General features: G+C 37.3%; 1 long non-coding RNA gene across 1 annotated transcript; it reads right to left on the reverse strand.

Annotated features, from left to right (window-relative positions):
* Nucleotides 1–522: 522 nt before the first annotated feature.
* Nucleotides 523–6915, reverse strand: LOC106015229 (uncharacterized). The gene is made up of 3 exons (XR_001187117.5): nucleotides 6747–6915; nucleotides 6193–6249; nucleotides 523–1358 (listed from the first exon to the last, which is right to left on the reverse strand). It is a non-coding gene; the product is annotated as an uncharacterized lncRNA (long non-coding RNA).
* Between the last annotated feature and the right edge of the window lie 16870 nt (nucleotides 6916–23785).

The raw sequence follows: 23785 nt of genomic DNA on the forward strand, positions 1-23785 counted from the left end.
TTTCTTTTTCTAATTACACAGAGTAAAATGCATTCATTTTGCTTTTGATTACAAGCTGGTCTTGCCAAACACCTGTGACTGCCACAAATTCTAATTTGTTATTTATTTACTTCAAAGCAATCTTATTATCTAAATGATTCAAAGCATCAAAGACCTTAATTATTGATAGTCAATTCGATAGAGTTACAGTTACATATCCTTGGGCTGAAGTCACTTTTCTGCTTTCTTTTCCTCAAGTACACACTTGGCTGAGCAAGGCGACATATGATTCTGCTATTAAGTGTATTGGAAATCACATTCTTGCTTAATTGCAGCTAGATTTAGGCAATATCAAAAGAGCCAAGATTGACAGCTACAATGTGTTGGCTAATGGAACTTAAAATATAAAATAAAATAAAATAAAATAAAATAAAATAAAAAATAAAATAAAATAAAATAAAATAAAATAAAATAAAATAAAATAAAATAAAATAAAATAAAATAAAATAAAATAATAAATAAAATAAAATACCTTCCTTTCTACTTCAGTAGTCAAAACACTTGTTGCATGTGTAGCACAGTTATTCTGTAGGTTTGATACTTGTCTCCACAACACAAATGTTACACGAGTACCTTTCATTTATTCCAGGCAGCAATACTCCACATTTACACTGCTGCAATAAATGTGGACATGTGCACACATCCTGTGTGCATGTTGAAACCTTTATGCTTTCTGACAGCTTAATTAGAACATTATATGTGTATAAATGCCCTTACATGTGTCAGAAGTGAAAGGTTGAAGAAGGTCCTCGGTACAAATGAGACATAATATCTGTTAGGCATGTTTTAGTGTGCAGATGTGCATACTCATACAGAATGCCTGAACATGAATATCACAATGCAAACCACTGCACAAAGGCACAAAACCACTGCAAAAAGCTGCCTCTATGTGCAAATTGTATCTTTGTCTTGGACAATCAAAGCTACCATACTGTCATATTTCCTTGAAGGTATGTTGTATCACACTCAGTTCTAAAAGCTGAGATCACCCAGAGCTTCATTCAGGTATTTAGTCATAGTATTCTCCATTAGCCTCCATAACTTTCTGCCTCACCTTTAACATTTACGATCTGCAGATATAAGAAGAGTCATACTGAGTCTGTGGCTTTCATTAAAGTGATCTTGGAGCTTACAGTATGCATAGATCTTAGCCTAGCTTACTTCTCTGCATGCTTTTATTTTACTTTTTGACAAATAGACAAAAATATAATTACATTTCAAAAATGTTTTTTCAGGGATGGTAGATTTTTCCAGTTGCACTCTTCTAAATATATCCATAGGTTATCTTGTGATCTGACTTCTGATATCTTGTGATACTCCTAAAGTAAATAAGTAGTCAATATCTTAAATTGAATATTTAATACTGTTTGGATAGTTACAATTAATTTGTTTTCATTTTGTTTCCTAAAAAAAAAAACAAAAAACAAAAAAACAAAACTGTACTGTAATGCACTTCATTGTTCCACTAACTCTTGACCTCCTAAGCAGCACCATTTCTGAACAGTAACAGTTCAATGTTGTTGATGTCTTATAATGGCAAAGAGAATACGACAACCATAATCATATGATGACCCCAGAGAAGATATAGATCCCCTTATTACATCATGAATTTTAAGACAAAGATATCTCATAACCAATGGAACATAGCAGCATACAAATTTTGAGGTCAAACTACAAAATATAGAACAATGTTATGCCTGCTATTTTTAGGGCTTAATCAGAGGCAATATATGAAATAGTGGAGAGAATACTTCAATATTCAGGCTAAAAAAGATTGATCAGAGACAAATACAGAACAGGATAATGGACAAATTCCTTTAAGATCCTGAATGTAAATTTTAACGCAGCCACCAAAAAATTATTTTGCAATTGTATTTTTTTTTTTTTTAAGTTTGTCATTATGAAAAAAAAAAATCTAATTTATCTTTTACAAAGTAATCTCTTCAACATTTTGAAATAACTACAAATCTGCAAGCTTGATCTGAGGAAAGTAAAATGTACAGGTCAGGTTTTCCTGCTGAAGTTAACATGAACAATCAAACAGCATGGATAATGAAAAGCCTATTAGATTCTTAAATGATTTTCAACTTAACAACCTAATGTGTTATTGTTAACTAAATGAAATAAAATTATTTAACTCCAGTGCTTTCCACTTCTTTAAATCACTAGTTAATTGAATTTTCTAGGAAATTGGTAAAAGCATAGTTTCAGTCTCTCCCTTTCTCATTATCTTATCTATGGCTTTTCAAATACTGTAGCAGTACTGTTTTGACTAAGAAACAGTATACACCCAATGCAAAGCTCCCTGAAGTCAGAGTAAAGATTTCCACTAACTTTAGTAGAATTTGGATCAAGCCCTTAATAAACTGCATTAAATGTCTACCCTTATAACTGAGTACCCAAGCAAGAGAAATTACTGGATTGGCATTTCAGGATTTCCATCTAATCTGAAAATAGTTTTCTTTACTGACCTCAATAGTGTATCCTGGCCTACATCAAAAGAGGAGTGGGCAGCAGGTCGAGGGAAGTGATTGCCCCCCTCTGCTCTGCCCTTGTGAGGCCCCACTTGAGTACTACATCCAGGTCCGGGGCCCCAGCACACAAAGGATGTTGGTCTGTTGGAGTGGGTTCAGAGAAGGGTCACAAAGGTGATCAAGGGCACTTCTCCTACAAAGAAAGGCTGAGGGAGCTGGAGCTGTTCAGCCTACAAAAAAGAAGGCTTCAGGGTGATCAAATTGCAACCTTTCAGTACTTAAAGAGGACTTCTAACAAGGATGGAGAGTGACTCTTTACTCAATCCGATAATGACAGGACAAGGGGGCATGGTTTTAAACTAAAACAGGGGAGATTTAGATTAGGGATTAGGAGAAACTTCTTCACTCAGTGAGGCACTGGCACAGGTTGCCCAGAGAGGTTGGGGATGCCCCATCCCTGGAGGTGTTCAAGACCAGGTTAGATGAGCAACCTAATCAAGTGGGTGGCATCCCTGCCTACGGCAAGGGGGCTGGAACTAGATGAACCTTGAGTTTCCTTCCAACTGAAGCCATTATAAGGTTCCCCCAGGAATTGTAAGATGTGGTATGACTGCAAGCAGTCGAGGCACTAGAAGTGATTACCCACAGAGACCGGTTTTCTGGGGGAGCTCCTCAAGGACCGCTCAACCCACTGACCCTCTAAAGCTCTGAGTCATAAAGGAGTCATGAACTATAGTGACCAATGAGGAACATACACATTTTGATAGATTGCAAGTTGTCATAACTTTTGGTGAGCAGCATAATTTGTTTATTGCCGTGAGGCACTTTCTAATAACTATAAGCATGCTTGTTTGTACATCTCCAAAGCAAACAAAAGCAGAGCACCAGCAAAATAACCTGGCTGTTAAATGGATGCAGGCAATTGCCACTGAAAGAAATTAAACTTATTGTAGGTGTTATTTCCATGGCCCCAGGGTGGCACAAGGAAGCTTTCACTGGCAGCTTCCCTTGAACCTGGATGCAGAGCTACAAAACATACCAAGAGGTTTTTTTATGCCATTCAAACATTCCTCCTTTTAGGAGACAGGTCGCCCTAGCTTTACACAAATTCAAAGGCAAACACGCATTGGCACAGAAAAAGGTGAGGGACAAGATGTGCACAATTTCCTTAGTGTCCAGACCAATTACAATCTCACTAGAACTGATATTAATTTCAACCCAAAAGTTTTCATTAACAAAAACACTACATTATAAATCAAAATGGGCTGGTGTGGACAGAAAACAGAATGAATGGGGAATATTCTTGTACTCGCACAATATGTTGGGTTTTGAATAGAACAATAGCATACACATAGTAGCCATGATTTTGTGAAAGGGTACTTTTGGCTAGGTGGAAACAACGCTTCTGAAGCCCTGGATGCAGCTGTGAAGGTACATAAACACTGACGATGTTGTTCCTGAGACTCACACCACCACAACCTTCTCAGAAGAAATCCTCCAGCAGCATAAGCCACAGCCAAAAAGGCAAAGGCAAAACTATAGCAATAAGCCACTAGTGAAGCAACTGCCATTAAATTATCCAGAACCTCCCCGCCATGTCCAGGAAAAGCAGCACTATCGAAGGGTAGGTATTACCAGGCAGAGAGGTGCTTCAGTTTGAGAAAGTGTTTTAAACTACTGCCTTGAGGCTCCAGGAACCTTCAGGCTGGTGAAACGCACTGCTTCCTCGCCTTTACTGCCCTCTCCTGATAGCTACGAGTGGCCCTCCCCAGCCAGCAGGGCCTGGCCTACCCCAGCCTCCTGCCCAGGGCCTCCCTGCAGAGCCCCCAGCCCCTGGCCCTGCTGGGTGCCCCTCTCTGGTCCCGCATCTGTGCCCTCTGCCCAGGCTCTCTGATGCGCTCACTGGTGTCAAGAAGGCCAACAGCATCCTGGCATGCATTAAAAGAAGCATGGCCAGCAGGTCAAGGGAGGTGATCCTCCCCCTCTACTCTGCCCTGGTCAGGCCTCACCTGAAGTACTGTGTCCAGTTCTGGGCTCCCCTCTACAAAAAAGACAGGGATCTCCTCGAAGGAGTCCAGCGGAGGGCCACAAAGATGATACAGGGCCTGGAGCATCTTCCCTATGAAGAAAGGCTGAGAGACCTGGGTCTGTTCAGCCTTGAGAAAAGAACACTGAGAGGGGATCTTATTAATGTTTATAAATAGCTGAAGTGTGGGAGACAGAACGATTTGGCCAACCTCTTTTCAGTGGTTTGTAGAGACAGGACAAGGAGCAATGGCCACAAAATGGATCACAGGAAGTTCTGCACCAACATGTGAAAGAACTTCTTCACGGTGAGGGTGACAGAACACTGGGACAGGCTGGCCAGGGAGGTTGTGGAGTTTCCTTCTCTAGAGATATTCAAGGCCCATATGCACACCTACCTATGCAACTTGCTCTAGGGAACCTGCTTTGGCAGGGGAGTTGGGCCCTGATCTTCTGAGGTCCCTTCCAGCCTCTGCACTTCTGTCATTCTGTGATTCCGTAACTATGAAATTCTTTTCAGGTTATTAAGTGTTATGTGGGCAGCTGGGCACATAGTAATATCAAGATGTAACTCACAGGACATGATACAATTCAAACTCAGAAATGAGGTTTTAATTTGCTGCAGAATTTAACACTATTAAACAGGAATTGAGATTAATGAAATTAAAGTACATTTGGAAAAGCTTGAAAAGCTTCTGCTTACGGAGGTGGGAAAGGATCAATTACCTTTAAGCAAATACCAGAAAGCTTTGAGAGAATGAAAGAAAACAGTGGCACAGGAGAGAGCACACAATTTCAAAATCCCTTCCTGAATAGGTAAATTCTCTTGATTAATAGAAGCTTCAGGTAAATATTTTGGACATCAATCTGCACAAATAAAGCAATACTGAAATTCTGTTAGCCTCAAAGTCTAAAAGGGGCTGTTTTTGACATTCCTGATCAAGCTGGGTCTAGAGACATTATCCTCTTTCATCTGACAGACCATTTACAAACTGAACCAGAAAATGGCTTTTGAAGGTTTGGATTTTTGTCCAAAGGACTATTTTCATGAACCTACCAATTCATACCTTTATACATCTTTTATTATTCTTAAAGAAGTTATTGAAACAGTTTTGTTCAACTATCATTATTTTATACCTCTTCATATTGCAAAAGGTGGCTCTGTAATACCTGTCTTAACTTCTGGGTTTTCTTCCTTACTTTTCCTTACGCTTTTGGTTTTGTACTGTTTGTTAGCTTCCAGTGTTTCACCACTTCATTTTTTGCTTTTCACAATCCCTAGATTTTATTTTCTTTGCACTCTCTTCATTTATTTAACACTTTCAGATTTCTTAATTGGTTAAATCTAGCTGATGATTCTATACCAAAGCAACAGAAGGCTTTCTTTGACCTACTATTTCTTTATCAAAAATGTCAAAATATCAATTTTTATTTTTTTTTCCCCATGGAAGATCATTCCATTGTTGTTTATGGCAATGGTTTTAAATGTTCTTATGGATGATGAGGTCTATTCTTCTCTGCTAGCAAAATAATAGCTTTCATTTGCTATCCTGTTAGTAAGCAATCTCCAGGCAACTTTATTTGTACATCTGTGTGGAAGCAAAGATCCAGAGGAAAATCCTGCTGTAAGTATCTAAAGTAATAGAGAAGTTACCTCAGAATACTTCTGTAGCTGGGGAGAGACAGAACTCCAGAAGGCTTCATCAAAAATCTGAAATTAGACAGAGGGATTAAGGAGAAATGTTCCAAAATGCTCGTAGATTACTTAAATTTGCAGGAATTAAAACAAGTTTTAATCTTTCCAACAGTCAACATAACAACGTCCAAAAACTGGACCAGACACTCATAATTTTTATATTGTTTCTTTTCTATCCTTTTGTCCTAAAGATAATAAAGATATATCTGAAGTACATCTTCTTTATCTTGAGCAGTCTTACTGATTTCTATGTTAACATTAAAATACCCAATACCATGCTTTGCCATGTTAATTTACTTAGCAGATCTAGATCTTCTATAGTCATATATCCTACTGCATATAAACACACTAAGAAAGTGGCAAAGGATAATTCAAGGAAGAAAAGGGGATCTCACTGAAAAATGCAAAACAAAATATCCTAAAAGATTTAAGCACTTTTCAGAAGGAAAGAGTTATTGAAGGCCACTGAAAGAAGGACGGATAAGGAGGGAGATAAAGAGATCAAGACCCACAGGCTCTGCATTCTTGAAGGGATAGAGTTTCAGTGAAGGCATGAAAAGGACTGGGAACTGGAAGCCAGGATCAATTCTCCACTGAAAATGAAAACAGTGCAGAAGTAGCTTTCTTTGTGAGAAAGAAGTTTCAGGGCCAGGAGACCCTTTTCCCCCTCCTAGGTGTTCAGCTGCCTGAGCTCAAGGCCATCTCTTTGATTTGGCACAGCTGTCTTATCTGAGCTTAGACTGTCATGAGGAAGGCAGCCATATAGAAATGGTTTACTTTTAATTTGAGACTCCAGGCCTTGGTCCTTATCTCTTTGTATTCCAAACTGGTATTCTTACCAGACTCCAGGCTTTGTTTGTATCCTTTGCAGCTATCATGTGGCTCCATTTATTTGAAGAGGGAAATTGCTGTTAATCAATTAGTCTAATTCTACCAATTCTATAACATAAATTGAACCTTTTTTTTTTTTTTTCATTCTACATATGGTGAGAGTGCTAATTACAGGAGATAAGAAGTGTGCTAATGAAAATGGAATACAATTCAGACTTGCCTCTTCTCTAACACATAACAAACCATTGCTTTTCTATTCCTGTTGAAGCAATTCCCACGTTCTCTCTGTAAAATAAACTGAAATTCTGCAGCAAAACTTGAAATATAATAGGTTTCCTTTACAGAATGCTGGTCTTTCCCTGACTAAGAGGGTTTTCATATTAATAGGTGGAGAATGCATTTCTGAAGGTATCACTATAATAGCAGGCAGGTTCAATATAGCAGAGTTCACATAAAGGGACACTACAAAGGCCCCACTTGGTTTTGTTTTAATTTATGGAGTCTGCAGTGCTTTCCAGGAAATCACCTAGGAAACGATTTTTTTCCCTAAGATTTCACAAATTAAAAATACCTGAATAATATTTCATGATTACATTTTATAATTAAAATATATATCTTTTTTTCAAATAGTACAGTGAGCAGCATCACAGAAATCAGATCAGTCAACAGATGAACAGCTGCTCTCTATTTTCAGCCCTTCTCTCTGGGTAGCACTAGAGGCAGGAAAACCTGACTGAGTCCCAACTTAAATATAAAATTAACTCCCCTCAGTAACTTTGACAGGAACACCAAATGGAGTACACTTTCCATATGAAAACTCTAGAGATACATCATGAAAATTTTTTAAATGAAAAATAGAAATTTAAAAAATAAAAATAAAACAATACATCCTGATTGTTAGGGTTCTGTGACTTGCATGCCTTACAGTGACATTGTTCATGTGGAAACATATGGATTCATCCTGTAGAGAACATAAATACCACAGCCTGAGCCCATGGAACTTTGTTCAGAATCTACAGACCCTGTTATGAAATCATGATTTCAATTCCTTTCTGCAGTCTTTCAAGTCATGGAGATCTTGCATGGATAGGCTCCTGGATTCTTCTAAATGAAGTCTCCCAGGTGAGAACAGCACATACAGAGGTAGCCGGGAGAGGAGTTTCACAGGAAACATTTTCCATGACACCAAAGCATTTCAAAATATCAAAATATTCCCATCTCAAAATAGGATGAACACTAACAAATGAAAATGTTCAAGACTGAAAATATATATTTTAAGATGCTTTGGGACCATGTAAGAAAATTATTTCAACCATCCTAAAATGCTTCTTTTAATTACAAAAGTTTTAAAAGCTGTTAAAATTTTCTTCATTTTCTTAAGAAAAATATTTTTAATCTAGAAAACTGTTTAAAAAAATAAATCCAAATGAGACACTGAAATTAATTTTGAAGCACTTTTCAAAGCAGCTGCTGGGCTATAATTTCACTGATACCAGTCTTTTGCCCCAAGAAGTCTTGCTTCAATAAATCAACACTTTTAGTGGGAAAAGTGTCATTTCCCAAATCTGACCAGTGATATTTCCTATTACTGAATTCTGAAATATGCTTAGCTGCTATGTAATTTACTTTTTTATGTCCTGTTCTTAATATATTTGACTTGCCTTCAGTCCTAATAATTGATCTTTGTGTAGAAATAGTTCCCTTTTCCTTTAATTCTTTCTCTCAGATATATCCATCATGTTTTCTTGCATGCTAATTTTACACTGAAAAAGGCATCCGTATATACAAAGACGTGAATTCCCTAGCACTTCCTAAAAGGAAACTTTCTTCCTCTTTCTTTCCCATTATGCAGCAAGTATAAAAATTCAGAGCTCCAGTTGCTCTTTCCCCCGAGGATTTTCATCCTATATCATTTAACTTTTCCTGACATCTTTCTTCCCTCACTTTTATATTACAATTTTCCCCTAAGCAATGCAAACCTGTATTTGCATCTTTGACAGCAAAGGGGAGACTGATGGATGGAAGCAATGCTTTCTTTGAATAATGCAAGATGTTGTGACACTGACAGTAATAAGGAGTCCTACATAATAGGTCCTCCTTCATACAATTTAAAAATGTGCAGCCTATTGTCTCAGCCACCAGCAAACCATCTCATAACTAGTGCCTCTGTAGTAAGGCTGAGTTTCATCCACCTCAATGACAGCTGACAACAGGAGACAAATCTCTTTTAAAAATACTTCCCAACCACTTTTTGCTGTAATTAAACAACCAGAAAACAACACACACATACAAGAAAATGGTTCTCTGTTTTATGACATTTCAGAGCAAGCAATATGGCTGCCCTGGGGGAAGTGACTACCAATTAGAGTAGTCAGTGTCACCTAATCACAGTCAAGACTCTGTTCCCTTTTGTATTTTATTTTTTTCCCCAGCAGTGCCCACATATATTAACAAACAGGAATGAAAAGGTGATAGAATTGTAGAGCCTTACAGGCTTAAATCGTCCACAGGCATAAAAATTCCAGAACACTATCGTGCTGACACCACTGATACCACCAATCTAGTGCTGACACAGGTTCCTATTCTCAGGCTTTTATCTGTATCTTACTCAATGTCTGTCATTTTATTTGGTACATTATTTGCCACATTAAATGAAGTCAGAAGGGACTTGGAAGATGTTCAAAAGGTGAAAAATTGGTTAGTCTCAGTTGTACTTTTAATTATGCTTATAAATTGATACAACTTATGCCATTAGAGAGGTTTTATTAACTTGTGCAGATTTTGAACTACAGTTTCAGTGACAGAATTTGGTAATTAGTGAGTTACAGACTTTCATTAAGGTATTTCTGGAAAATGCTGTCAGAGTTCGGAAGAGGGAAGACACAAAGAGGGCAAACTGAGAATATGGTTAGTTTTATAGAGAGACTTAGGCCCTATGACAGTCAATAAAACTTGCATTTATGCTAATAGTTAGCTGTGTGCTGAAGTTCTGAGTTGTGTGAAAGATTGTTTGTGTAATAAATGTTTAAACCAGTAGCAAATAAACCTACAACTATCACAAGAAAAAAGGTAATCAAGAGTGAAATTCTCCAACCCACACAAGGTACTTTGCAGAATCACTGGCAGGGAAAATACACTGTATATTTTTATATCTTTGGCTGAGTGAGGTCTTGGATATCTGAGACAGCATGTCCAGTATGTCTACACAGCAGACTTAAGCACATTATAGCTAAGTGGTTGCAGTTACAGTGCAGCCATAGCAAAATGCAATTCGGCATGAGATTTGCTAAGTCCTATATTCACTAAGCTACTGACACCAGAGAGGCTTTTTAAATCCTGCTTTGGTATCTCTTTCTAACATTGACATTGACAGTGCAGTCAGACTTTAAGTTATAGCTACCTTTCTAATCCTGTCTTTGGCTACTGTTGCTCAAAATAACTGCATGCTACTTGCACTGAACAAACTCTTCCCCATCCACAGCCATGGATTCGATGGTTGTACCTTATCACATCAGCCTTATTAGCTGGAGTGTAGTGACCAACAGAGCAGCAGAGATGTCATCTTAAAATCAATTTCCATCACAAAAGTTCCAGTATTACCAATCACAAATTTCTGTACCATGGTTTCAAGAACTTTCTCTTTTGCAACAGATTTCTACTCTATCATTAACCAAATCAGAACAGATGTATTTCAGCTTAAACTAGATAGAGGTATGCAAAACAAATACAGACAGTTGGCTAAAGCTGTTTTGTACTTTCAAATGAATATGAAAAACATTCAATTTTCCTTTTACTTCTAAGGAAGTTGTATGAAGGAAGACACCAAGGTTATGTTTTTCCTTCTATGGGAAACTGAACACCTAGCTGGGAGGTTTAAGTGATCTTTTGTTGAGCTTATGATAGAAGTGGATATATGGATTAAGAGTTTGGCAAAACTGCTCTGAATTGAAGCATATTCACTTTGAAACCAGGATTGCACACATACTCAAAATAATCTGAACATATGTGGGAAAAATCCTTTGATTTTTAGAATCCTTAGAATAATAGGATAAAAAAGGCAAATTGAACTCATGGGTAAGATCTATGGGTGGTTCTGGAGTTTGCATGCCTTTGTCTGAAACTGTAGCAAAGAAAGATTCATAAATAACTTTACAGCCATCTTCTACCATCTCTGCAGTGCTTATGTGTTGGCAAAGATATGTTTTAATACGCAGTTGTTTGCTTAGAAGGCGTGTGGACTTCTGACTTCTGAGACATCTGTGAGTGCCTGGAGAAACCAATTCAGGCAAATTCTCCATGGGTCTTAAAAGATTTTTCAGCACTTAATGGAGATCAAAACTACTTCTGGTACTGTTTGAAAGCACCATTCCAAGGTCAAGGGAGAGCTGGCGGTACACCTCTTTCTATCATGACACGGTAGAGCACTGCCTCCTTCCTTCTCTTGCTTTTAAGCAGCAGTGGAGATAAGTAACCCTGTCTGTCACAGGTTATTTCAATTTTCCTTTATTCATACAATATATCAACAAAGTACAATTCTGCTACTCAAGACTAGCAGACATAAGAAAACAGCCTAAAGAAAAAAGATAAAGGAAGCTTCTTCTTATTGTACATATATACACACAGCTGGGCTGGTGAAAAAGGGTCTGCAGTTTCTTCTATTGATTCAAGCTATTCCATAAACATCTGGCATGCAGTGTCTCATTCCATCTGCCTGTTGAAGGGCAGAAAAATTGCTATTGAAAATAATAAGAAATAACAGAAAAACAAACAAAAAATATATATATATATAAAACAACTCTGACAAGATGAAAAGAAATATACCAGAGACTTTGTCATTTAAGTAAAATAGAAAACATTCTTTTCCATTTAAAACCAATGAAAAAAAAAGTTGTTTGCACATCTGTCACTGATTTCCCAACACTGATTTAATTCTAATAGTTGCATCGTACTCAAAGTGACCCTGACAGATGTTTGATAATCAATCTGCTTTGAAAGTCATCCAAAGAAGGAAAATCTGTTCAGGGAATCCAGAATCCAGTGCTCTAGCTCAAAGGGAATAACTTTAGATCTGCCTGGAGCCACTTAATACAATTACACTTGTACAGTTCTTTACTTTGAATGTTTACTTTGAATGTCACAGCGCAAAAAAATGAACAAGAATGGGCTAAGCATAACCTTAAATCCATTTCCCACCTGCCTGTGAGGTAAAGTATAACAAACTCTGCTGCCTCTGAGGAGAGTGGAGATTTGTGACTGTATATTTTTAATTTCAAAGGGATACTTGTTTGACCTAAAATTTCAGTTTAAAATTGTGACAGCTGCCTCTGACTGAGAACTTCTTTTAATTCATCCACTGAGACTGTATTCTTCCAATTCTGTATTAATTCCAACAAATATCTCCTAGTTATCTAGAAGGTTTTTTCATCCTCTCCACCAGTTAAGAATGCTACTGTGATTCCACTTGCTTTGTTGTCCACTGACGACTGCTAATGCAAATGTTACAGGGATTCAGAAGGCATTTTACTATCACTCAGCTGAGATGCCATGCTATCATCCTATTATGGAACTGCCTGAACAAGCAGAAAACAAGCAATCATACAAGAAAACAAAATAAAAATAAAAATAAAAATAATAAAATAATAAAAAATAAAAAGGGAAGGGAAGGGAAGGGAAGGGAAGGGAAGGGAAGGGAAGGGAAGGGAAGGGAAGGGAAGGGAAGGGAAGGGAAGGGAAGGGAAGGGAAGGGAAGGGAAGGGAAGGGAAGGGAAGGGAAGGGAAGGGAAGGGAAGGGAAGGGAAGGGAAGGGAAGGGAAGGGAAGGGAAGGGAAGGGAAGGGAAGGGAAGGGAAGGGAAGGGAAGGGAAGGGAAGGGAAGGGAAAGGAAGGGAAGGGAAGGGAAGGGAAGGGAAGGGAAGGGAAGGGAAGGGAAGAATACAGTCATGCTATTTTTTCAATATTTTTTAATTTTTTTTTTTCTATCAGAAGTCACATTCATATAATATAAACTTCCTGGTCTCTGCAGGACAGCAAGAGAGAACTGTGTTTTACCATTCTTAATTTTAGTGTTTTTATAACTCACTACTCTAAGTTTCTATCAGAACTGATAAGGCCTAACCAAAAGCATTTGTCCCCACACCACTGTTCTGGCTACTGAAATGTCCAGACAGTCTTTGCATGCAAACTTGCCCACCTTACTGAAATCCTGACAAGTGCAGCACAATTCTCCTCATCTGGTATGGCAGCCAAAGCCCATTGCTTGTCACTGCACATCAAAGAGAAAGCAATGCCGAATTAAATGTGGCTGCTGAGCTGGCTGGGCTCTACAAGAGCAGAAGCACTCTTCCTTTGAGAGCTCCAATGGAAAAGACAGTAGGAATTTAATCGACTTTTCAGCATATACTTTTGAAGTAATAGGACAGCTTTCTGACTAGGATAATTTTATTTATAAAGACAGTGCAGTTTACAGTGTTTGTTTAGAGTAAAACATTCCAACTCAGCCCTGGTAATGAGACTCCTCAGGGATTGTGCAAGCAGCATATACGGTACAGCAGGCAGGCAGGAACTGGAGTAAAGCTCGTTGGGGGGGGGGGGTTATCAGGCCTGCTTTGATAGCTAGTAAGTGCCTAGCGGCATGTTGTATGTTTTTCTGACTACGCGTTTTTGGAACTTGAAAGCCTGAGATTAACAAGCAGGTAGGGCAGTAGTTACCTACAAAATGGTTTGTAGAACAATTTGCACATTGGAAAATCAGTTTTTAACCAAATATACATAGTATTCTCCTTAAAAATTTTGTTTCTTGTATTATTTTGCTATCCATATTTCAACTTTGCAACAATTTTCTGGTGCCCTAGAACTTGAGATTTTCAGAGCAATGATGGCAATATGGAATGAAACTTACTTTTTTCTGCTTTTCCAAAACTCTGTTGTAAAACAGGCTAAAAACCACAGATGTGTGTTTTGAAGGTCAGAGTAGATAACCCTCTTCCAGTAGCGAATGAAGTTCTTATGAAGGAGATTCTAAACTGATAAATCTTGAGAGTGGGAAGATATATTGGTATGATGCTTTGGAGTTATTTCAAACAGTTTGTATTATCTAGTACCAGACCAGCAAAAATGATTCCACGAAAGCCTGGTTTTACCCGTCTATTAGGACTATTGATGAAGTTTTGATATTAAAGACAAGTATCATGAGAAAAATAAACATCATACCTGTTATCTAAAATCAACACTATAAAAATATAGTGCTTATAAAATATGAATAATTTCACATTATTCCCTAGTCCTCATGCATGAAAAAAAAATGTTTGTCATGCTTTTCATGTTTTCATTTCATAATATGTTTTGATTCAAGCTATGAGTTTGCCTACTGCCAAGTAATAAAGCCAAGGGGGTTGGACACAATGATCTCTTGAGGTACCTTCCAACCCCTACAATTCTGTGAAACTGTGCAAACTCTTAAAATAACAGACAACTCAGTTTCTACCTTCATTTCACAAGAGCTATGTGATTAATAAATTATTCCAATTAATAATTCCAATTTTGCAGATGACACCAAGTTAGGTGCGTGTGTCGATCTGCTTGAGGGTAGGAAGGCTCTGCAGGAGGATCTGGATAGGCTGCACCGATGGGCTGAGGTCAACTGCATGAAGTTCAACAAGGCCAAGTCCCGGGTCCTCCACCTGGGATGCAATAACCCTAAGCAGAGCTACGGGCTGGGAGATGAGTGGTTGGAGAGCTGCCTAGCAGAGAAGGACCTGGGAGTGTTGGTGGACAGTCGGCTGAATATGAGCCAGCAGTGTGCTCAGGTGGCCAAGAAGGCCAACAGCATCCTGGCTTGCATAAGAAACAGTGTGGCCAGCAGGGCTAGGGAGGTGATCGTCCCCCTGTACTCGGCTCTGGTGAGGCTGCACCTCGAGTACTGTGTTCAGTTTTGGGCCCCTCGCTACAAGAAGGACATGGAGGTGCTTGAGCGGGTCCAGAGAAGGGCGACGAAGCTGGTGAGGGGCATGGAGAACAAGTCCTATGAGGAGTGGCTGAGGGATCTGGGCTTGTTCAGCCTGGAGAAAAGGAGGCTCAGAGGCGACCTTATTGCTCTCTACAAGTACCTTAAAGGAGGCTGTAGAGAGGTGGGGGTTGGCCTGTTCTCCCACGTGCCTGGTGACAGGACGAGGGGGAATGGGCTTAAGTTGCGCCAGGGGAGTTTTAGGTTGGATCTTAGGAAGAACTTCTTTACCGAAAGGGTTTTTAGACATTGGAACAGGCTGCCCAGGGAAGTGGTGGAGTCACCATCCCTGGAAGTCTTTAAAAGACGTTTAGATGTAGAGCTTAGGGATATGGTTTAGTGAGGACTGTTAGTGTTAGGTCAGAGGTTGGACTCAATGACCTCTTCCAACCTAGAAATTCTGTGATTCTGTGATTCTGTGATAAGTTTCTAAAAATAAACAAATACATGAACTGAAATGGCATTATGGAAAAAAATGGTGAAACAAAGAATCAAAGTTTTTCTTTATACATCCAGTTAAATATTTAATTTATACAAAAAGAAAATACTACACTTGGACTTCAGGATTAAAGGATTGAAAATAAACATTAAGAAATTTGAGATTTAAAAAAATATATATATACGTATTTGTTCAAAATGTTTAAAAATGCTGAAACTGTCATAATTTCTTCTTCTGCTCTGATAAACTCAAAAACAGAAAAAAAAATCTCAAAACTTTATACATTCTAGAATCTTTACTTTTAGGGGTTTTTGTTTAAAGATGTTTCTTTTTCTGCTTTACATTATGTGGTTTAAGAGAAAAAATGCAGAAGGAACGGGGAAGGGAAGGGAAGGGAAGGGAAGGGAAGGGAAGGGAAGGGAAGGGAAGGGAAGGGAAGGGAAGGGAAGGGAAGGGAAGGGAAGGGAAGGGAAGGGAAGGGAAGGGAAGGGAAGGGAAGGGAAGGGAAGGGAAGGGAAGGGAAGGGAAGGGAAGGGAAAAATCAACTCTGACCTCATTAGGATCCCTCTTCTTTCTCTGTCTGTTCTTTAACATCCATAGAGAAAAATATCTTTCATTGATATTTAGAGGCAAGGCAAATTAATTTGCATTTCCAGACCAATGACAATAATACGCCCCGCCAATTATGAACAATAATAAAATCATTTATTTAAAAAAATGCCATAGAGGTGCAGTCATTCCATGCAGTACAAATATAGAAATCCTGCATCAATATCTTTTGTTTCACATTTGAAGCTACAGGAAAATATTGCTCATTGTCATGGGGCTAGTATCTTTGTTGAAATGTGATTGTAAATAATTGGTCTGGAAAAAGATATGACATCAATTTTAATGAACAATATTATGATTATTTTATGCAGCATTTTGAATATTTTTATGTGAAATCTAGTTTAAAAGGATCTTCATCAAAATTTTCAATGGAAAAGGAGTTGGTTTCCTCTGACAGATTAATTTTATTTGTTCTACTTTGCTTCCATACTACAAAATATATAATGCCAGGCCATTAGATCATTTACTTCAAGTTTATTTATTTATTTTCTAAAACAGAAGCCACATTTAAAGCTGCATTTATAGGGTCAGATTAACCTAACTGTTCAGCTCATCAGTCTTTTGTCCTAAAATGATGTACAGTTTCTGAAAGCACTATTACCAGACCATCTGAAAAATCACAATGCTCATTTACAGGGCATATCTATATGTTTTTCTGCTCAACATTTTTTTCACAGCCACATTAGTTCCTATATTTCATTATTAACATTTCTCATTGGTAACCATTTTGCTGCCATTTTGTGTTTGCAGTTCATTATTGATCAACACTCTCTACCATAACTCAGTCAAGTCACTGACTGGCCACCCATGTCCTTCAGCAACTTCAGGGAAGAACCAGTGTTCAGGACATCAACTCAGTCTTAAATCTTAGATTTAAAAATAAAAAAAATAAAATAAAAAAAAAAAAAAAACACAAAAAAACAACAAACTGTAAGTGTGTTGTATCTAATACACAAATAAGATTTGTCTGCTCAGCTTTTTTTTGTTTGTTTGTTTCCCATATGAGATGAAGATGACAAAAGATATTCAAAAGCTATGAAGCTGAAGTTCTCAAAGATTTATAGGCTGTTCTTTTCTTGTTCACAGACAGGTATTAAAATGATGCTCCATATCATCGAAAATTTCATTTATTTATCAGATAAAAGCAAATAAGAGAAATACAGAAGTAAGCAGTAAAGCTGGAATATAATCTTCACCTGCCACCAACTTCCTGGTTGACACTAGAAAAAAACAGTGCAGTGATATCCACTCCCCCACTTTTATTATTATTGTTGTTGTTTTGTTGTTGTTATATGTATGTACTAAAGATTTTTGGAACAGAATTGGCTATGTATATATCTGCAGCCTTTTCAGAACAAAAGCAAATTAACTTGTCCCAAATGTTTCCTCAGTCAAGTCCAGGTAGACTACCTACCAGAAGCCATATAATCATAGTATGTGTGATATTGTGCTTGAATATAAATGCTCAAATATAAAACCTGTCTTTGTGTCTCCTTTCTGAATGTAGTTTACAGCTAGTATATTGTCTGTATTAGAGTTAGCTTGCATGTTTTGGGGGTGCAGGCAAATGAGTAGGCCACAGACTGAATTTAAGCTAACTGAGCAGGACATGAAAAACTACCTTGACATAACATGAAAAATCACTTGACAGCTAAAAGGCTGACAAAAGTTGCAGAAAAAACCATGAGAAATGTTTTCAAGCCTGGCTAAATGTGAGTTACATGGGAAATAACCAAACTTCACAGGAATAGGAGGGGTGTGTTAGGGACTTTTATCAGAAGGTAATCTTGCAAGACCAGCAATACCTATATAACCCTATCAATAAAACTGTTACAGCGCTGACATTATCTACATGGGATATCAGTATGGTATGGATGTACCAAATCTGAGACCAATGGAGAAAAGGAAGTAGGGCCAGCTTGCATATCTGGGAGAAGACAAGTGAAAGAAGGTAGAACAGTGGCAAAAATTAGCAATGTAAATAAGAGAGGATAATGATTTATGCAAATTAAGTCAACAGTTCTGTCTGTAAAAGACAGGCAACCCTGTCTTTGATCACCGCAGACTAAATGACAATGAACCAAAGCTGTAGTCCTGACTGTGCCACAAGAATCAGACCTTCTTCCATGGACAGGAGGACCAGGGGGGGAGATGGGTGCTTTCTCTGGATAACAGGAGTTTATCTGAGATGTGTGAAGTGAGAATCCTGTTACCGCTGTATCCCTGCCTGTTCAAGGACTGACAGCATCAGCATCTCCTCACTCACACCCAAACAGTGTTTATCTTACTCTGAGCACCTGAAACACTTTTGTCTGCATAAGATTTGTAGACATTTCATAAGACTACATGACGATGTATTGTGCCTCATCCTATAATGGATCCACATTGTTTTTTGAGTCTATACATTTGCAAAAGCTCAGATAAAACAGATCAAAAAAAAAAAAAAATAAAGATGTGACTACTGCCAGAGAATAGTCAGCTTTGTCTAAGGAAAATCAAAATGTCAACACTGTGGGATAGCCAGGAGTATAAGCAGGTCGGGTGGCCCTCCTTCCTTTAAAAGTTTGTCTCCTATTTCTTTCATTAATTCTGTGTTTATATTTCTTTTTCCTATTTTAAGAGGCATCCATTGTTTCATTCACTGAATGAATAACAGGAAAGCTGAATCAATCAATCAAACAAGTAATGTAACTTCTGATTAAATCTTGTTCTGGATATATTTTTCAGACAAGAGATGTTGTTTCTTTATGTTAAGAAAGAAAAAAAAAAAACTCAAATAACAGTAGTTTACATCTATATAACAGCTTTAAAAACAAATAATTTTATAAACATCAGAAGATGTGACTTAAAGAACAAAGTGTAAAAAGAATCTTTCTAGGCATCCCAAAGGAACTGCTGCTAGAATTTACCATATATATGGTTGTTACCTATACAATGATTTTCTTAATGTCTAAAGAGGATTTCAATCCTCGTATTTATATGGAAATAAATATCAGCTGTATTGGCCATACTACTAGTATCTATTGGTCCCCTGAGAGCACAGAAAAGATGATCCTAGCCTAAGCTTGACTCTTGACTGATTAATTTTGAATTGGTTTAGATACATTCAAGATAGTGATTGGCCTTGCCTTGTGATAATCTATCAAAGTCAAGGCTCACTCCCTGAAACAAAGAAAGAACTTTTCAAAGGAGTTGGAAGAAAAAAAAAAAAAAAAAAAAAGAGAGAGAGAGAAAAAAAAAGTTAACTGATTCCTAAAGACAGCAACAGTTGCAAAAGATTTGATCTAATTTACATAGAGACAATTTATCTGTTTCTACTGGTAGATTGGCAAGGATAAGAAACACATGAAATAAGTCTAGTGTAAACAGTGAGAACACCAGTCTTGTAATTTGGTTTCTGTATAGATGGTGATTGCAGCTGAAAAAGCAAAAATGTGACAATCTCTATCTATAGTCATTCATACAAATCACTTTGCGGTAATAGAAGATGAAACAATGTTGTTTTTGTGATTTCACCATAGCCAAAATCATAGAAGGCAGGATAAAACTTTAGTGTTTTGTGGTCAATATATCAGCTTAATTTTTTAAGTCAGTAAATAATATAAAAGGAAATAAGCCTTTGCACATTCTCTCTGTCCATCCATCTCCGTTCTATAGAGCATGGCAAGCAATTTTGCTACAACTTTCAACATGATAGGAGAAGGTTTAGTGCTTCTGCTATAGAAAAAGCTGATGCATGAGTTTTAAAGTTCTACATTCTGTTGCCTATTTAGCTAAATAGGCAATATATGCACTGTAATGTATGCTAGGCCATCAGCATAAATGCTAGTCAAAAATCAGCTTTACCCTACTGCTTGTCACTATCTACAGTCCAAAAGCTATTCAGGAGATTTTGAAAGCATTGGGAAAAGGAAAGGGAAGAAACTGCGTGTTGCAGTGAGAGGCAGTGTAGGGACACAGAACACAAATCCTTCTGAATTTCAGTTTCATTAACACTGATAGAACACTATGAACATTGACTGTTCAAAGAACAACTTGTTCTCTGTAGCAACTAATACTCTAAGTCTATACAATTATCAACATTTTTGGTTACTGTCTGATTGAATTGAGCTGACTTCAGAGTGATTTTGTTAAAAAAAAAGCATATGAATGATCAGAAAGATCAAACACTTGATTTTGAAGGCTGTGAATTATTTTATTTTTTCTTCATTTGCTAAAATAACTTCAGAATCACAAGTATTGCATTATGTCAGCACTTAATTTATGAAAATGCTGATGCATATCCATACAGGATAATTATATTCTTGTCTTGATTTTAGAAAGTCTTGATATGTTCCTTAGCTAGTGGAAACTATTTTAATAATAAGTTTTAAGTTTGTTTTGTTTGTTTGTTTGTTGTTTTTAAGGATGAAAACTATGGGAATTGTAGACCTGCATTTTTAGTGTCTGAATACTATTTATATTTCTGTCACAACACAGTTTCTTTATTGAATCACTGTCAAAGCTATATAATCTGATCTTGACAAAGATTACAGAAGCCCTTGAAATATTGAGTGTCTTCAGACTAGGCATAAAATCATGATTAATTTGGAGTGTACACATAAAAGATTTGTGAACGGGTTAAAAAAGATGTAGTTGAAGTAGAATAAAATAATAATAGGGGATAATAGGGGACTTTTAAAACAGTGCATTGCAATTCATTATAACTGTCCATCTGAGAGGAAATGGAGAGAAAATAGATCCCATTCCAGGAATAGTGATTTTTCCTTAAAGATTATTTAGATAAAGTGTGTTGTTTTTTTATTCTGTTTGAGAGAGTTGTTCATTACATGGACAACTACAAGTAGAAGGGAGTTGCCTTCCTTTGTGTTAATGATACATGGTCTGCTCTCAGTTTTCATTTGTGTGGCCTTTTAGGGGGATATGGTTGTTTCTGCTGAACTCCCAAGAGAAAAAAATAAATAAAAAATCAGATTTCAACTGCCGGGTCCTAGTGCTTCCTAATCAGTAGTACAAGTGGTAGTAATAGTCCTAGTTTTGCTAATGGGATGCTAAACGGGGTTACTCAAAGTCACAGCAAGGGACATGTTTAGTAAGCAACATCAAATAAGACAAAGTTTATAGTTTTAAACATTGCCTTAGGTTGCTGAACCACTATCTCATCTGGTGTGTAAACTTTAAAATTTTAAAACAAGCATAAGATAATTAATCTTATATATTCTCTGTATAAAGAGGAACCAGGCATTTACATCTACTTCAGGGAGTTAAAAAGAAAAAAAAAAAAAAAAAAAAAAAAAGAGGAACAAGGGTAAGATCTCTTGCAGAAGCTGCAGCAAATCTAGACCATAGATAAATAGACCATAGATAATATATATTGTACACACAGTTTGGAAGCATGTTTTCCCCATTTCTATTGCACCCCTAATACTAATGAGATTTGATAATTATAATGCATCCTTTCCAATACTTTGAGCTGCTTAGTTAGCCCCCCCTAGATTATATCCTGATTCTGAATTTCTTCAAAACAATCAAAAACTAAAAACTTTGACAGTACTCAGCTAACACTATTTGCTGATGCTTTTTCTGGTGTACAGACTGTAAATATAGCAGGTAGGAAAATAGCCAACATTACTTTACTGGAGACCTGTCTCTCTACACATTTGATGCTCATCAGTGCCTTGTAAACAGAGATGAAAGAAAGGAAGCAGTTGCACAAACAACCCTTAATCTAAACACTTTGAAATTTTCTTCAAAAAGTTTCTTCACTGATGAAAGTTTTAGCTATTAATGATGTTTTAGTGTATGTTGTATGCGTTTGTGAGACATTGACACAAACCCCAGGAAGACAGCAAGTGGAATTTCCCTTTCCAGAAGTCTCAGATGTCTAGCAAGACTTGAACTAAGTCATTTCACTACTTTGTTCACTAGTTGCTCTCTTCTGGATATTCAGATTGTAAATTCTCTGGAGAGAAGGGACTTGGTATTATTCAGCACCCATAAAAGGGACCAATCAGATTATTAACAAACAGTAAAACGTATGATTTAAAAGGTTCAAAGGCACTGAAAGTTTCACTCAGCACCATTTGTCCATGCACCATCACCCTGAGTCTGATCTGCACTAGTCACTGTAGTTTTTCATCAAAACTACTAAGCGTAGAAAACATCAATAATGAAATTCCTTCATTACGCCTTTCTCATGACCTGCTATGCCATTTCTAAGATGCTAGTCTCTATGTAGTAATGACTGATGGAGGAAGACTGGATTTTGGAAATTCATCCCTTGCGATCAGATGTTCAGAGGTAGAAGTCCAGTGTATCTTCATTTTGCCTCTGTCACCTTACATGTTAAAAAGCTGCAGAATGTGTCCTATTTGCAAGCTGAAAACAGTGTCATGCATTAATGAACACTGAGGGGTGTGTGTAAAGCTGATGATTTAGCATTTTTAGAGGCTTTAATGCCACACTGAGAAGTCTAAAAGCTTCTTTCAGACTGAAAAGTCTGAAAGCTGCTGGCCTTCACTTATCACCTTCTACCATCTCTGAAATGTGTCCAGAAGCACTGCATCCCAGAACTGATGGATGCAAATTTTCTGATTTATGCAGACCATGATGATTTGCCTAAGACTGCCAGAGGCATCTCAGTTATTAACATTAAGCTCAATATTTCGTCTCGACAACAGATCTACCAGTATCATGGATCGTATCAGTGCTGAGAAGCTACCTTGATAACCAGCAGTAAACACTGTCAAAAAGTAGTTGGATTTATATTTAAGTTCCAGGATTGAGGAAGGTGTCCTGAGCAGATAATTCTTTAGAAAACCCACCTTTTCTTTTCAAGCAGATGAGTGAAATGATAGGAATAAATTCAGCAACTATGTTACTTACACAACTGTGAAAAAATATGCAAAGTGTAAAAAGAGAAAAAAAGGTTGGAAACAAAACACTGTATTTAAATAAAAAGTAGGTGTAATTGAAAAAAAAAAAAAAAGGAGCTGGTAGAGCCCAACACAGCCTGCATGTGGAAGCAGAAGGCACAGAGGGCAGAGGAGGGAGATTGAGTGGAAAAGAAAATCTTTGTGTATCAGTGTATCATATAAACACCTTCACATGGTCACATGCACTGTCTGAAGTTTTTGTTTTTTCTTGCACCACTGCACTGATGCATTTTGACAGGATATTTTGTTCTGCCTCCAGGGTTTTTAGGGAAAAGGTATTCATGGGTTATTACTGTTCCAGTGAAGAGTTTGACTGAAATGTTTTGGCTCATTTCCTTGAGCTATGCATTAACCAGATGGTTTGATGCATGTACCATGATACCCTGTTTGATCCTGCTGTTGGACTTCAGAGTCTATTCCACTGTCAAAGGGAAGGATTATTATAAATGTTCTCATTAATATTCACACTGAAGAGTGATCTGACTGCCACTTCACTCATACTGCAGGTTAAGTGAAGGTGTTCTGTCAAAACAGAGAAAGGTCTTTAGCTCTTCTAATACAAACCAGTCTGAGAGACAGTTTCAAGCAGAAAATTAGATTTCAGTACTCAGGATGTTCATCTTCTCTGACACTGATTTACTGTGTCAGAATCTCTTCTTCTTTAGTAAATTAGGAGAGGAATACCTGACTCTTTGAAAGAGAGGAAAAATATATTTTACATGATTTTATGATAAAA

The sequence above is a fragment of the Anas platyrhynchos genome, chromosome 5, assembly GCF_047663525.1.
Source record: "Anas platyrhynchos isolate ZD024472 breed Pekin duck chromosome 5, IASCAAS_PekinDuck_T2T, whole genome shotgun sequence".
In the NCBI taxonomy this organism is placed as follows: Eukaryota; Metazoa; Chordata; class Aves; order Anseriformes; family Anatidae; genus Anas; species Anas platyrhynchos.